The following is a 14,712-nucleotide window of genomic DNA, read 5'->3' as shown; positions in this document are numbered from 1 at the left end:
GTGCCAAAGAAAAGAAAAACAGTGGGTAAGTGTGAAGTAAGCAATGAAGAATACAAATAATCTAATTTTCTGCCTCTAAGTCACACAAGAAAAAATTTTTAAAAAACCAAAGTCCTTAACACATACTTTCACTTAACAATTGCTCATGTTATTAAATATTCTGAAGGAATCGTTTTTAAATGGCAGAATGTTCATTTGGATATTTGGAAAAGCAAGGAAATAACCTACTTCTTCAACCAATAAAGAAGTAATGAACTAAAAACATAAAAAATAATTTCACAGAGAAGCAGACTTCAACATATCTTATAATATTGATAATTTCTGTGTGTATGTCTATATATGTTATGTATTTGGTACTTACATATATATTTGCAATTTCTAGATACTTACCTCTTCTAAAATCTCAGAATTCTTTCTCCAAGTCCCACAATTTAAATAGAATCCTAATAATCACAGCCTGTATTTAATTTACTCATCTTTGACAACTTTGCACTACAGATGTTTATCAAACACCCACCTGAAATATAGTCTTCCAAGTTAGGAAGCCAATGGGAATAAACTACGCAATTACAGTCTTAATACTAATGACCAGGTATTAAAACAATGGTTATAGGAATATAGTTCACAAATATGTTATTTAAATTAGGTTGGCAAGGAGGTGATATACAGTATAATAATCTTATCATTGGCTAAACATAGTCTCCCTTACAAATCATGTGAAAATATCAATTTCCATTGTTGGAAATTTACCAATCCTCTTTATCCTTTCTTCCTCCTGGTTAGGACACAAAGAATCACATGAGTGCAACTAATTCTTTCCATTTGAAAGGTAAGATTTTCTAGCAAACACGATTATTCACCCTCCACTCTTATCTAGAAAATATGCAAGGTTGCTATTGGGGGTTAACTTACATTCTTATCATACTCAGGAACACAGCAAGTGCATAGAAATGCTGCTGAGCTAAATGTTCTGCCAGTTACTTTTCTATTAATTAGGGTTCTAGCTTCAGTAAATTTTCCCACAGTGCATTTATGAGATAACATCATCAGTAATACTAGAGAGCCCAGAGTAGTGGTTAAAAGTTGGGAATAAGCAAAAATTTCTTAGAATACAAAAAAGTCCTAGTGTCAAGTAAGGATTATAAAGTTGACTTAACCAAAATAAAAAATTCCTGTTCATAACAAAGTGGAGGAAAACATGTCCACAATAAGGTGTAAGATCCCACAGCAGCTTTTATAGAACAATTAAATTCCTAAGACACAATGATTCCAAAGTGGAATGAATCCAGCTGTCCATGACAGGGGTGTGGACGAACTCTGCCCGTCTCCCAGCAGCAGCACATCACTCAGCAACAGCAAATGATGAGCCCCAAAACATACAGTAAGGCTGAATCTCAAAACATTAGGACAGACTCAAGAAGAGTACCCATTGTATGATTCAGTTTATAATGCAATTCAAAAACAGATGAGGAACCTACAGTGACAGAAATCATACAGAGGCTGTTATGGAAGGTGAAGCTGACTGGAAAGCAGTTAGAAAGGTTTCACATCTTGATTGGGGTATTATATAGGCATATACATTGCCAAAACTCATCAAATTCTATCTTTAAGGTCTGTGAATCTCACTGTATGTAAATTTTACTACACCAAATACACGTAAAGAAACTGTGTTGGTACACAATATTTCTCAAACTTTTTTGGTCTTAGGAGTAACTGACTTTAAAAATTATTTACAACCTCCAAGAGTTAGTTTTCTTTAACTGTGGGATCTATCACTATATTAGGGAAAAAAAACTGGGAAAAAATTTTACTTATGAATAATTATAATATCAATATATTAACTTAGATAACATTTTATGAAAAAATAACCATATTTTCCCAAACAAAAATAGTTTAGTAAGAAGAATGCTATCATTTTACATTTCTGCAATCTCTAAATCTGTAGCAAAGATAACCTCCTTCTGTATTCAGTCTGTCAGACACACTGCATGTCATCACTAGAAAATGCCACTATACACTTAGTGATAATGAAGAAGACAAATAAATACCCTAGTTACACGTGAAAATTTTTTTAACCTTATGGGTTCCTCTGAAAGGGTGCTGGGACTCCCCCATCCCACCCCAAGGTTCACAGACACCACTTTATAGAACTGCTGGCACAGAGTCAGCAAAAGGGCACTTGCCTTCTCTGAGTATTTCTTTTTTTTTTTTTTAATAGAGGCATGCTTTTATTTTTATTTATTTGTTTGTTTGTTTTTTGTTTATACAAGCACTGGGTACAGTCAGAAGCACGGGAGGGTGGGAGAATTCACCAGAGCCAGAGCGGGGAGCAGAGCAGGCAGAAGGACCGAAGTACACTGCTGAGGGGAGCAGCGGGCGGCAGGAGAGGTCTGCACGCCATGTGGGACCCTCCTCCGGTGGCCGGGGAGCCGCCGGGGATCGAACCGGCGCTGCAGAGGCCGCGGGCAGCTTCGCAACCCAGCGCTCAACCGCTGCGCCACCGGGGAGGCCCATTCTCTGAGTATTTCTTTAAGAAATTTGGAACAAGGTAATTTTAAAAAAATTCACTCAACAAATGTTAGATGAATTTCAACTAGTACAACTGGTTTTGAGGATAAGAGGCTGCTTACTGTTGAGATACTTCTGCAACATAATGTTATTTCATTTCCAGATTCTGCATTAAAATGTTATTATCCTGACACTTCTTAGTTAAATGGGTTTAAAGATATTTGGAATCAATGAGATTTTTCATGTTACCATTTAAATCTGGGAGTAAAACAAGTTTCTTGGCCATGCAACTCAGAGAAATTCAACTTAAATTGATCCAATCTGGTGTTATCATGAATATAATGTTTTCATATAAGGAAAATAATGTTTGCCTTCCAAAGTTGATGCATATTATCCGTCAGTCATGTAACATCAATGAAAGTTGTAGTTGTAATCTATGTGGAGATTTAAGATCTTCAAAGTTATCATACAAAAGAAATGTTTTATAAATTTCATGTATTAACATCAACACAATAGGACTAAAACTTACTTACATATTAATTAAATTCCGAAAATATACCTATCCCCATTTTATTTATTTACTTTTTAAAAGATTTATTTATTTATTTATACATACAAGCACTGGGTACAGTCAGAAGCGCGGAGGGTAAGAGAATTCACCAGAGCCAGAGCGGGGAGCAGAGCAGGCAGAAGGACCGAAGTACACTGCTGAGGGGAGCAGCAGGTGGCAGGAGAGGTCTGCGCGCCATGTGGGACCCTCCTCCGGTGGCCGGGGAGCAGCCGGGGATAGAACCGGCACTGCAGAGGCTGCAGGCGGCTTCGCAACCCAGCGCTCAACTGCTTTGCCACTGGGGAGGCCCCCTATCCCCATTTTAACAGAAGCAAGCTTTGACAAGTCTTAAAGAGTGCCACATCACTTACAACTCCTTTTTTGCATCACTAATAGTGTAATATGCCTTCTACCACCATCCAGGTTTGCACTCAGATGGACACAGAAATCCAAGTTCTTGCTGCATATGTAGGATGGCATTCTGAAGCATCATATAAATCAGTACCATAACACAGGGCTGAGTCCCAGATGAAGGTGATAAGGCTGCTGGACAGCTGGGTATTTAACTGCTCCTACACATCTCCATCTAAAATCAGCCTAGAGCTTAAGAAGGAGGTCAGTACAAGTTTAAGATGAAAACTCTAGACTAATCCCAAGCCTTTCTGGTGACTAAACATCTTTCAAATATTCATTTTTAAAAAGATTTATTTATTTATGCATATAAGAACTGGGGTAGAGGGCAGAGGTGCGGGGGGTGAGAGGATTCACCAGAGACAGAGTGGAGAGCAGAACAAGTAGATGTACTGAGATATGCTGCTGAGGGGAGCAGCGAGCAAGGCAGGAGAGGTATGCTGCGCCACGTGGGTTGCTCCCTGGCCGGTGGGGGATCGAACTCGTCCTGCAGAGGCTGCAGATAGCTTCATAATGCTGTTCTTAACCCTGTTCACCACCAGGGAGGCCCTCAAATATTCATTTTTATGCTTACTATGATAATTTATGTAATTACATAATACTATTATTTAACTGCTGTCTATTTTCATAATTTGAGACTTTTTCATTTTTGATCTCAAATTAGAAAATGTCTATGACTGGCTCTGTATAGCAAAGAGGTTAAGTGGTTATACTTTATTTTACTTGCTTTGATTTTAATAATTTAAAATTTAATGTTCAAAATTTCAAGCTGATTTTCATCCTGGATATCCAAAGTTTAGAATTCACTGTCAAACTTCAGTGACATAGTAAATTTACCTCCCACTCTTACCATCACAGTGAGTGGACTGATTTGAAAACCTAAAGAAACATCACATTTCCAAACCCAAAAAAACTGATGTGTGTACCTATGAACCCATCTTTCGGTTTAGAAGGAAGATGTCTTTTGGGGCAGTAGGATTCCCTCACTTCAGGAGAAAGGCAGGAGGGTACAGAAAGGCAGATCTTAACCCAGGGCAGGGTGCATATTCTTCTCTCACCTTCATCATTTCTTCGGATAACTAAGGTTTCATATAATGGATGCTGGACAGAGATGAAGTAATTAAATTGAAGTAGAGAGTAAATCATGGTAAGGTCATTTGACCTAAAGAAAATGGTCTAAATGATGGAATACTGATGAAATACATGGTGTGTGTGGAATAGATCTGAGTCAACTATCTTTCTGTCTCATATGAAGACACTTAATAAGCTCCTGCAGTGCTGACTGCTACGGTGCAGAGCAGCATCAAGATGGCAAGTATGAATCTTCCACTAATTCTTCTTCACAATCCATGGTAGATCTGAGGCTGCTCCATTGCTAGCAATTCTATTGGTGGGGGAGGGGAAGACTTTCCTGCCAAGAGAAATTTTTTGGACTCTAAACAGATCTTCCTCAACTTAAAGAGTTGCATCCCAATAAACCCATATTAAGTTAAAATATGTCTAAGTTGGAAAAGGTGCATGTAATACACCTAACATACCAAACATCATAGACTAGCTTGTTATCTTAAACATGCTCAAAAAACTTTTACTTGCCTAGAGTTGGGAAAAATCAGCTAACACAAGCTTATTTTATAATAAAATGTTGAATGTCTCACACTGATGGGTATTTTTCAGCTAGAAAAGAGCAAAAGTCAAAGTTTGGTTCCTAATGATTGCATATTGCTTTCATACCATCTTAGTCAAAAAATCTTAAGTTGACTGACAGTAATTAGCAACAATTTGTATTTAAAAATTCCCTGTCTTGAACCTGGAGTGCACACCAGCTTGGCAGTAGGCAGTGTGAGAGATACAGCAAGACTTCAGAGTTCTCTATTAGAAGGGAGATTTCAGTGCTTGATGGCAGTGGCTGATCCTTGAATACAACTCTGCAGCAAGACTTTTTAATAGTCTCTACTAACTGGAACACTGCAGACAAGGGCTTCTGATCTCTGAAGCAAGGATTTGGGGACTATCTAAAGTTCAGTTAACAACTGAAGACACCAAGAGCAGTAGACTGGACTGAGTAACAGATTGTCCCTCTGCAAATACCACTCTCTTTCCTTGGCTCTGAAATATCTAGACTTTTTTCCTTTAAACTATATTCACTTTTCAAACTGAATGTAATTTACGTTCAGTAGTTCAACAGAACAGATTTGAAACAGTTTTTAAAATGATATGAGAACATTTTGACTGCTTACCCTCAGAGGGATAGCATTTCTAGGGAGAGTTGAATTTCTGATTCCTTCCCACTCTGTGACACCTAATACCTACCTTGTGTTATCTGACATAAACGTTAGTTTCCCTTCTGTTTCCTTTCTGATTGCTCTGCGGCAGAGTGAAATATCTATACTGCAAAGAACAACATTCTTCCTCTTTTCTAAGAAGGTTTCTTCAGTTAAATATTACAGTGTCTTAAAGCACACAGTCAGATCCAAGGAGCTTTCCTGGCCTCTGAGGTTTTATTTCTGATAGGATACAGTACATCAATCATACCCTGAAGGATTTTGAGAGTGGCTTTCACTAATAAGAAAATGCATAGTTACTGAAGAAAAAGAATTTCCAGGAAAAATATTACACCTTTAACTATTCCTGTACCTGTTGGAGTGTTCTGTTATGGTAGAAAGTTGGTGGATATGGAGATTATAGGAAGAGAGTATAATTTTTTCCTTTAGGATAGTTTAAGGAAAACAAATTTTTATCCCATATCTGTTTAAACTGGCATAACTTCCTATGCACTGTGTGTTCTTTTGTATGTTCATATTAATACAATTGGAAACTTACAAAGTTCTGTGTCCACTTCAATTTGCTATTAGTGCCCAGCAAGAGCCAACAGAACATGGATGCTTAACAAATGCTCTGAAGAGGGTGTTGGTTGGTTGGTGATGGGTGGGGTGAGATAAAGTTGATGAGGTAAGAAAATGTACTCTGAAACCTATAGTATTATAAGCCTCAGTAATAAGTAAAATTAAAAAAAAATAGTGCTTTGGGACTATTATGTTAATTCTCTGTAAATTATTAAACAAAAGAAACAAAGAAATCACATTAATTAAAGAAAAGGACAAACTGTCTTAAATTTCAGAGTATGGAGCCTTTTGGCCAGGTAAGTAAATCTCTTTTATTCTAAACATCTATAAAAATTCTAAAGCTTAAGAGTAGAGGTTCTGGAGTCAGAAAACCTGGGTTGGATGTAGTCCTATCTCTTATTGACTAAGTGATCTTGAGCAAGTCAAACTTTCTGTGCCTCAGCTTCTTCATCTGTAAAACTGAGGGATATGAATAATTGCCTACCTATCACTCAAGATATTTTGAGGATCAAAACTACAGAGTTTGTGAAAATACTTTATAAATACAAATTTATAATCCAGATGTTGGCTGTAGACATTATTATTCACACAATACTGCAGCACACCTTGGGTCTGAAGGTGATATGGGACAAGAGGAAACCAGACAGACTTGGGTTCTAGCCATCTTGTTCCTACACTATTCTTTTGTGAGGTTTGCTCATTTTAGAGCAGACACAGCTGAAGTGAGGGTAGAGTAAATGCTTACTAAGGCCACATAAGCTATGCTAAATCACAGAACCAGACCTATACTCAATAGAGGAAGAACATTAAGGCAATGGTTATCAATAACCTTATGACCACAGTAGATCTTTACCTGCTTGAATTTTTGACAACATACTCAAAGTATTAAAAGACTCAAAACATTGAGCCACAAGAATAAAATACTGCAAAGAATCTATAGTTATAAATTATCTACTTTGTTCACCTGCAGAAGCCTGTTTTGCTAAGAACTGTTAACTGTGCCAACTGTACTCCCTTAGAGTTCAGAAAGCACACTGGTTTACTTTAGCACTGATAGATTAAGGTGCAACATTTACCACTTCCTAAAATCTGGTTGTACCCTGCTCTACCACAAAAACATTATCAATGTTTCATCAGGTCTAACAGTTTGCATTCCTGGTTATAACCATTTATGTTTTCCACATTCACCAGATACGTTGGCAGTGCTTCCTGAGAACCAGGATGTGTAATTGTGTGAGTCACTGCCACATTAACAAGTAACTGGGGTTCAGAATACTTACTATGGCAAAATGGAAGTTCATCCCAATGTTTCAAATCCTGCTCAACACAGTGTTATATCAACAGGACTTGACAGCAAGCTATGCTCACAAATTAGGCTCTATCACACTTTATGCAAGGGGTGTGTTTTGAAGAACTGTGTATAAACCAAAATTTACTAAAGATTTTAAAAGCACGAGGCAAACAAACAAACCTTTAAAGGATCTCTATTTTAAAAACAATCACTTTCTAATTTATTTACCTTGTAAATCTTATTATATAGTGTTTTCTGAAAGAGGAAAATTCCTCCTGAGCTTACACACAAAGCAAACAATACCTAAGAACTTTATGTCCCCTGAGGCAGTTTTCTTCTTTAGGCAAAATTTAGATTGGCACAGCTCCAGTGGGAATGAGACACTTCAATCTATTTGCAAAGAGCAAAACGTATGCCCTCAGAAGTCAAAATGCCCAATCTAAGAATTAGTGTAATGACGAAATGGGCAGAGCAAATAGATTAAACCAAATCATAAAAAGTTATACCAAAAGATATTTCCTAGGCATTCAAAACTCTGTGTGTGTGTGTGTGTGTGTGTGTGTGTGTGTGTGTGTCTGTCTGTGAAGGAGAAAGAGGAGGGTGCATCTTCAAATAAAGCAAGCTGCCAGACAAGAATATACATTTTAATATTTAACTTCTTTCAACATTCTTAGGATTATAAGTATTTATAAAGCAAACTTGAAATAGAAATTGGATATTTACCTGTGAGATTCAAAAAGCCTAGGGATCAAAAGGAGAAGTAATGAGACCTCTGTATGGGGAAAGAAATATCAAGGGACCAAGGAATGAACAACAGAGCCTCCAACCTCTAGTCACCTCTTGTTTACATGTTTGACACTAAGTTTACAACCAGCTTTGTGGAGGCCAGCAAAACCTTTGCATTCTCAACAGGAAGAAAGTCATGTTTCAATTTCATTAAACTGTGAAGTATCCTTACAAAATTGGATATGAAAAATAGGAGATAGCCAATGTGAGGACAATTTTGCTTATTTCTAAAGAAAGCAATGCTATTCTCTTCATATTCCATTCATCTGCCTCTTTCCCAAATTTTAGTTTTGAAAGACAACATAAACTTACAAAACCCATTCAAAGACCTTAATAGCAAAAAGAAAGGAGGAAAACATGGCACTTGCCGACTGCTATTTAGGGATTGTTAGTCTTCTACATGTAACAGCAGCAGACATTTAATTAGCTAAAATCACTGATAGCTTTTCAGAGATTATCTCATTCAATTATTGTAATAAGCCAAACATGTAGGTTCTATTATTAATCCATTTTACCGATGAAGGTGAATTTCAAAGAAACTATAACTCGCCTAAGGAAAGAGGTGTAAGTTCATCATCCACATTATTTTTTTTAAAAAAAGAAAGCATATGCCCACAATGGATGCAGTAACAGGACATACACATACTGTAGGTATGTATCTATTAATTTGTACCAAAAAATTTTTACAATTTTTTTTTTTAAGATTTATTTATTTTTATACAAGAGCTGGGGTACAGGCCAGAGTGCAGGAGGGTGAGAGGATTGACCAGAGACAGACCGGGGAGAACAGGCAGATGGCTGAAATACACTGCTGAGGGGAGCAGCGAGTGAGATAGGAATCTCCCTGGCTGGCCGGGAATCGAAACTGTGCTACAGAGGCTGCGGACAGCTTCACAGCGCTGCGCTCAACCCTTTGCACCACCGGAGTGGCCCATGTACCAAAAAATTTAAATCTGGTCAAACCACTACACATAGCCATCAGCTTGCAAGGTAAAAAGATATATGAAATAATTCAAAGGGAACACAACTAGCAATCTCCTGACTCTGGAATATTCTACAAGACAAATGATCAGATCTCTTCCACAAATAAATAGCAGGAAAAAAATGGGGAAGGAGAAAGGAAATCTAAAAAGCAAATGAAATTTAAGAGACATATACAAAATGCAATATGTAAACCTTTAGGATATTTATTATGAATGCCATTTCAGATTCAATTATAACTGACTTATGATAAACAGGGAAATCTGAATATTAACTAAATATTTGATGGCAAGTAAGAAATTTTGGGGGGAAGTGGTTTTCATTTTTTTCATTGTACTTACAGCAAGGATTACTATATAACTCCACCCTTGTGATGTTGGCCACAAACTTGCCCCTCATGTAGCAGATACTGTGGTTTTTAGAGAAAAATAAAAGGATTCCCAATGTTTTAGAGAAACATACTGATTAAAGATGAAAGGGTTTATCTTGGATTTGCTTTAAAATTATCATGGAGGTGGGAGGTTTGTTGATGAAACTAAGTTAGGCAAATGATAAAGAACAAAGGACAAATGGCAAAGATGAATGATGAGAATGAAGGGTTCATTTTTACTATGCTATGTTTGAAATTTTCCATAGCAAAGTTTTTAAGGGGTTGTACACCTGAAACATATTTTTCTTCATCTTCCAAGCAAATAATAAGTTCATTAACTATTTGCTATTTTGTTCACTCAAAATATGGCTTTGCAAATTATGGTTGCCCTCAAAAACTACTCTCATTTGCCCATGATAATCACTGACCTTGAAGAGAATAAGTCTTGAGAGTGACATGAACGTGTATCTCACCATCATCTGCTTATGGAATGCTAGGACTGGTAACCATTTGTGGATTTCCAACTATTTCCAACTATTCTGAAATCCTAAAGAGGTATTTTAGAGGTCAAGGGTAGGATAAGGAGGCAGACCTGAGGGGCCTCTGAGCCTCAGCACCTGCTTCCAAAAGGGAAACTCTTCTGTTTTTTAACTAGGGTGGGATGAAGTAAATTCTATAGGCCAAAGTCTCAAAGTTTTCCTAGAAGTTTCTGGCACTAAGTGCAGCAATTCAACCTGATTCTCTGAAGGTAATTATCTAGTTCTCTGAAGGTAATTAATCATGAATCTAGACTCACACTGTCCATTTTTTTCTTTCTCACATGGCTGAAGTGACTCCAGGCACTCACAGCTTAAGTCCTAGGTAAGGTTGCTACATATCCCTTTTGCAGGATAGAGCCCCCACCTGCCAAGCTGGCACTCCCTTTCACTGACTGAGGAATCTCCAAATGTGTCTGTGTAAGAGAGATGGTGTCACATGTAATTAGAGTGACTTGCTAGCTTTTATTCCTCTGATTTAGCCATTGCCATCCAACCTGCAATCTGGGACAGCCCAGGTGTCCAATCTCTGCTGCCTGCTGATGACAGCTATCTCGTTTCAAGATGGCCGGTAGTCCGCCTACACCACAGCCTGGCTGTGCCTTTGCCTGACTTTAATGCCTCTTCAAGTATCAAGCATCACCCTTTTCTACAGCCCCTCCTATAGCGTCAGTACCTGTTTCTTGACTTTCAGTGCCCTTCTCTCTCTCCAGCTACTAAAACAGGATTGTGTCCAGCTTGTTAAAGAAGTAGACCCCACAGGAGCTGCATGACCATCTCACGATACTATAGTTTTACCACAACTCTTGACTTTCCAGAGCAGTGAGTAAGTACTTATAGCAGAGAACAGGGTGAAAACATAGACTCATAGCATCCTTGGAACTACCTGCTCCCTCCAGTACCCAGGACCTACTGCAAAGCTGGCTAGCAATGGGCAGGACTCTTGCTCCTCCTCCTCTGACTCCTGGGTCGCTTGGAAATCAGAAATGAATTTTGACTCCTGCCTAAGTGACCCTCTCACTACATGAAAATAAGGAGCCATTCCAGCTATTTCCTGACACATTTTCAGCCCAGGGAGCCAAAGGACCACTCAGTAGGTCATACAAACGCTATGTCCTGACCTCATACAAACACTATGTCCTGACCTAAAAGTCTGACCAGATTATTTGCTCTATAAAATATCCCAAAGGGCCTCTCTGGTGGTGCAGTGGGTTGAGCGCAGCACTATGAAGCTGTCCGCAGCCTTTGCAGCATGGGTTCAATTCCCAGCCAACCAGGGAGATACCCACATGGTGCAGCAGACCTCTCTTGTCTCACCCGCTGTTCGCCTCAGCAGTGTATTTCATCAGTCTGCCTGTTCTGCTCCCTGCTCTGTCTGGTGAATTCTTTCACCCTCCTGCACCTCTGGCCTGTACCCCAGTTCTTGTATAAATAAAAAAATAAATCTTTTTTAAAAAGTCCCCAAAAAATGTTAGGGGATTTCAAAATCAAGTTTATTTTGTTCTACAGATTGAATATACTTGGAGTTAATTTTTTTTTAAATACCAACAACATTTTCTTAATGTAATCTTACTTGGACCATATTGTCTTAGCTTTTATTTTCAATCTCTTTGACTCCAGGTTGTCAGTATATTCCTTGTAGGGATGTTTTCATACATGAAAGAGAGCTGGGTTTTTTTTTTTTTTTTTTTGTTTTTGGCTACCTAATAATTCAATTCTAAAGCAGTCATGAAGATTAAATAAAGCATAAACTACAATTGTCTGGAGTCCTAATCTACCATTTCAGTAAAATAAACATTTGTGATTCTAAGCCACATTTACTAAGGATAGCTTTTATTCAAGTAAATACATCAAGTACAAGCATATTAATTAGAATCAGATTAAAAACTTAGTCCCTATCAATTTCTGTTGTAAAAGAATTCCTTCCCTGTTTCAAAATTGCAAAATTAATTTTTATTTCCTTTTAGAAGTTTTTCAATTATGCCTTTTCACATTAATGTTAGTTAGCAAAGAGTGATTTTGTTGGAGCACTTGGGATGAATTAAAAAATCAATGTCTGTACTTTGATTATAGGAATAGACTCATTTCATTTTGGCATGCTCTATTTTATATTAAGTTCAAATGACATATGCCCTATAGTTTATGTTTCTCATGTCAGCTTTTCCACCCCATGACATCACCCCACAATTATGGAGTGGAAAAGGAAATTAGAGAGCAAAAGTCCTTCATAGTGAAACAAATCAGCCCCTTTGAGGGGAGAGGGAATTAACAGCTAAAACAGGTCATTTACACTGAGTGTTTCCTGTGGGACAGGAATTCTACTAGATGTTTCTATACACACAAATGTTAAATAGGAAGAGAAATAGTTTGGAATTGTTTATTATGTTATATTCAAAGGGGCAGGAGGAACTATTGTTTCTGTAATAGATACTCCAGAGAGTAAAGCTTAAATATGTTTTGGACAAGGCCATGAAGTAGATGATGTATTGTTATGATTCCCACTGAAGTAGCAGACTGGAGGTGGTGGGGAAAGACCTTTATCAGTCTCTGAAAGTGGTTGAGATTTTAATGGTGTCCAGACTGATTTTTGATTGCACAAATGGTTCCATGGCTAAAAAAAAAAAATATGATTGGAAAACCCTTGTTTTATTTTATCAGCAAATTAGTTAGGTCATGATTTAATACTTTCCACATGAGCTATAATTTCCAAAGTTTATCATTTCCCATTTTAAAATATATTTCTCTACCTCTTCAAATTTTTTATTCCATATTCTTCCCATATCTCTCTTCTTAAATATAAGTGTATCTAACCCAAATGGTAAGTGGTAGCATGGGATGAGAGAGAAATGTAAGATTTCTATGGTAGAGTTAAGTGGTAAGTAAATTATTTGTTAATATTTAAGGAAACAAATATATGATAAGGTCAAATAAAAACTTCACCTTACTTTTAAAGATAAAATAGAAAACTTCAAATAAATTCCAGAGTCACTTCAGGTCAGTCCCCCAATAACAATATACAACTACTTTACTGAAACCAACAAATTACTATTCATTCAAATTACCCTTAATAGGAATATAATATTTGCCCATTATAAACACAATTTTGCACACAGGCAAGAGAAATTTGATAAAGTTGAATACTTATTTTCTTATTCTAAATGAAGGATGGTGACTATAATTAATGATACTGTACTGCATATTTGAAAGTTGCTAATTTTTTACAACTATGTATGGGAATGGATGTGATCTAGACTTAGTGTGGCAATGCTTTCTCAATATATGCAAGTCTCTGATCAGCATATTATACACGTGAAACTAATGTAAAGCTATATGCTAATTATACTTCCATTGAAGATATAAAATAAAATACAACTTTTAAATTATGTGTGGCATATACTATATATTTGATGATGGAAAATTTAAAGAGAAAAAAATAGGTTTAAAATTGTAACAACTACTTGTTAAATAAACTGTTTTCTCATTTACTTGATCACTGACAATTTTGTAAATTGTCCTCTTTTTCTGCTGAATAAATGAGGAAGTTGTTTCTTTTACATTTAAAAATTTAATCAGTTGCATCTTGTTGACCAGTTTTACTTTTCTGATCAGGTAACCATATCTAACTATATTTCTTTATAGTTTTCCTTAGTAACACATCCCACTTTCATTTTTTGAACAATTTCTTCTTAACTTTCATGTGCGTATATACCATTCTGGTTTGACTAAGATAGAATTTAGGATATATTATATAGTATAATACATTTCTTCCAAATGCATAATAACTAATGTGATGGTTACAGCACACATAAAAAAAGGGTACTGGACCCTGCAAAGCAGTGTGAAATCTCTCTCCAGCAATAATATGTGCCAGCATCTAAACACAGTGATCTTTTTAACGGTTTTATAGTGTGAATGCTTCCCTGAATATTCCAAAGATTTCACCTATGTTCTCACTGGATTGTACTAATGTATACATTAAGTAGCTGAAGGTTATCTCCTCTCTTTGCTACCTCTATCTGATCAGATTTCCTGTTAGGTCTGTTATGGCCTGCACAGAATTCAGCCCTGGACCCTCCCAGCAGCTATCAGCAGCTGCAGGAATGAATCTGGAAAGACACTCACTGTTAGTCTCATAATTTGCTATGTTAAGCTCCGTGAAAAGATAAACACCAATAAGTATGTTTAGAGGATACCCTCTAACTGAAAAAAGATAAACTCTTATTTTCTCCAGGGATCTAAAACTCACTGTTCTTTTCAAAATATGTATAAGACATTTTTATTACCAAAGAGCAAATACTCATCATCTGAAGTGTTATGGGCTTTTTTTCTAGTAGGACAGTAATTGTGATCAATTATGGTCAGATTCGTGGTACAGAAATGGGGTTAGAGTTACACAATCTACTAACGTTAAAAGAACAAACACTATGATGTAGAAA

At 36.8% G+C, this 14,712-nt stretch overlaps 1 protein-coding gene across 9 annotated transcripts in view; it reads right to left on the bottom strand.

Annotated features, from left to right (window-relative positions):
- The window catches only part of OSBPL1A (oxysterol binding protein like 1A), a 192,341-nt gene that overhangs the window by 46,194 nt on the left and 131,435 nt on the right, over window positions 1-14,712 (bottom strand). The window lies entirely within an intron of this gene.

The sequence above is a fragment of the Talpa occidentalis genome, unplaced genomic scaffold (genome assembly GCF_014898055.3).
Source record: "Talpa occidentalis isolate TD23 unplaced genomic scaffold, MPIMG_talOcc4v2.1 talOcc4.13, whole genome shotgun sequence".
Taxonomy (NCBI): Eukaryota; Metazoa; Chordata; class Mammalia; order Eulipotyphla; family Talpidae; genus Talpa; species Talpa occidentalis.
Note: the sequence above shows the minus strand (reverse complement) of the source record. Positions and strands in the feature narration are given on the sequence as shown.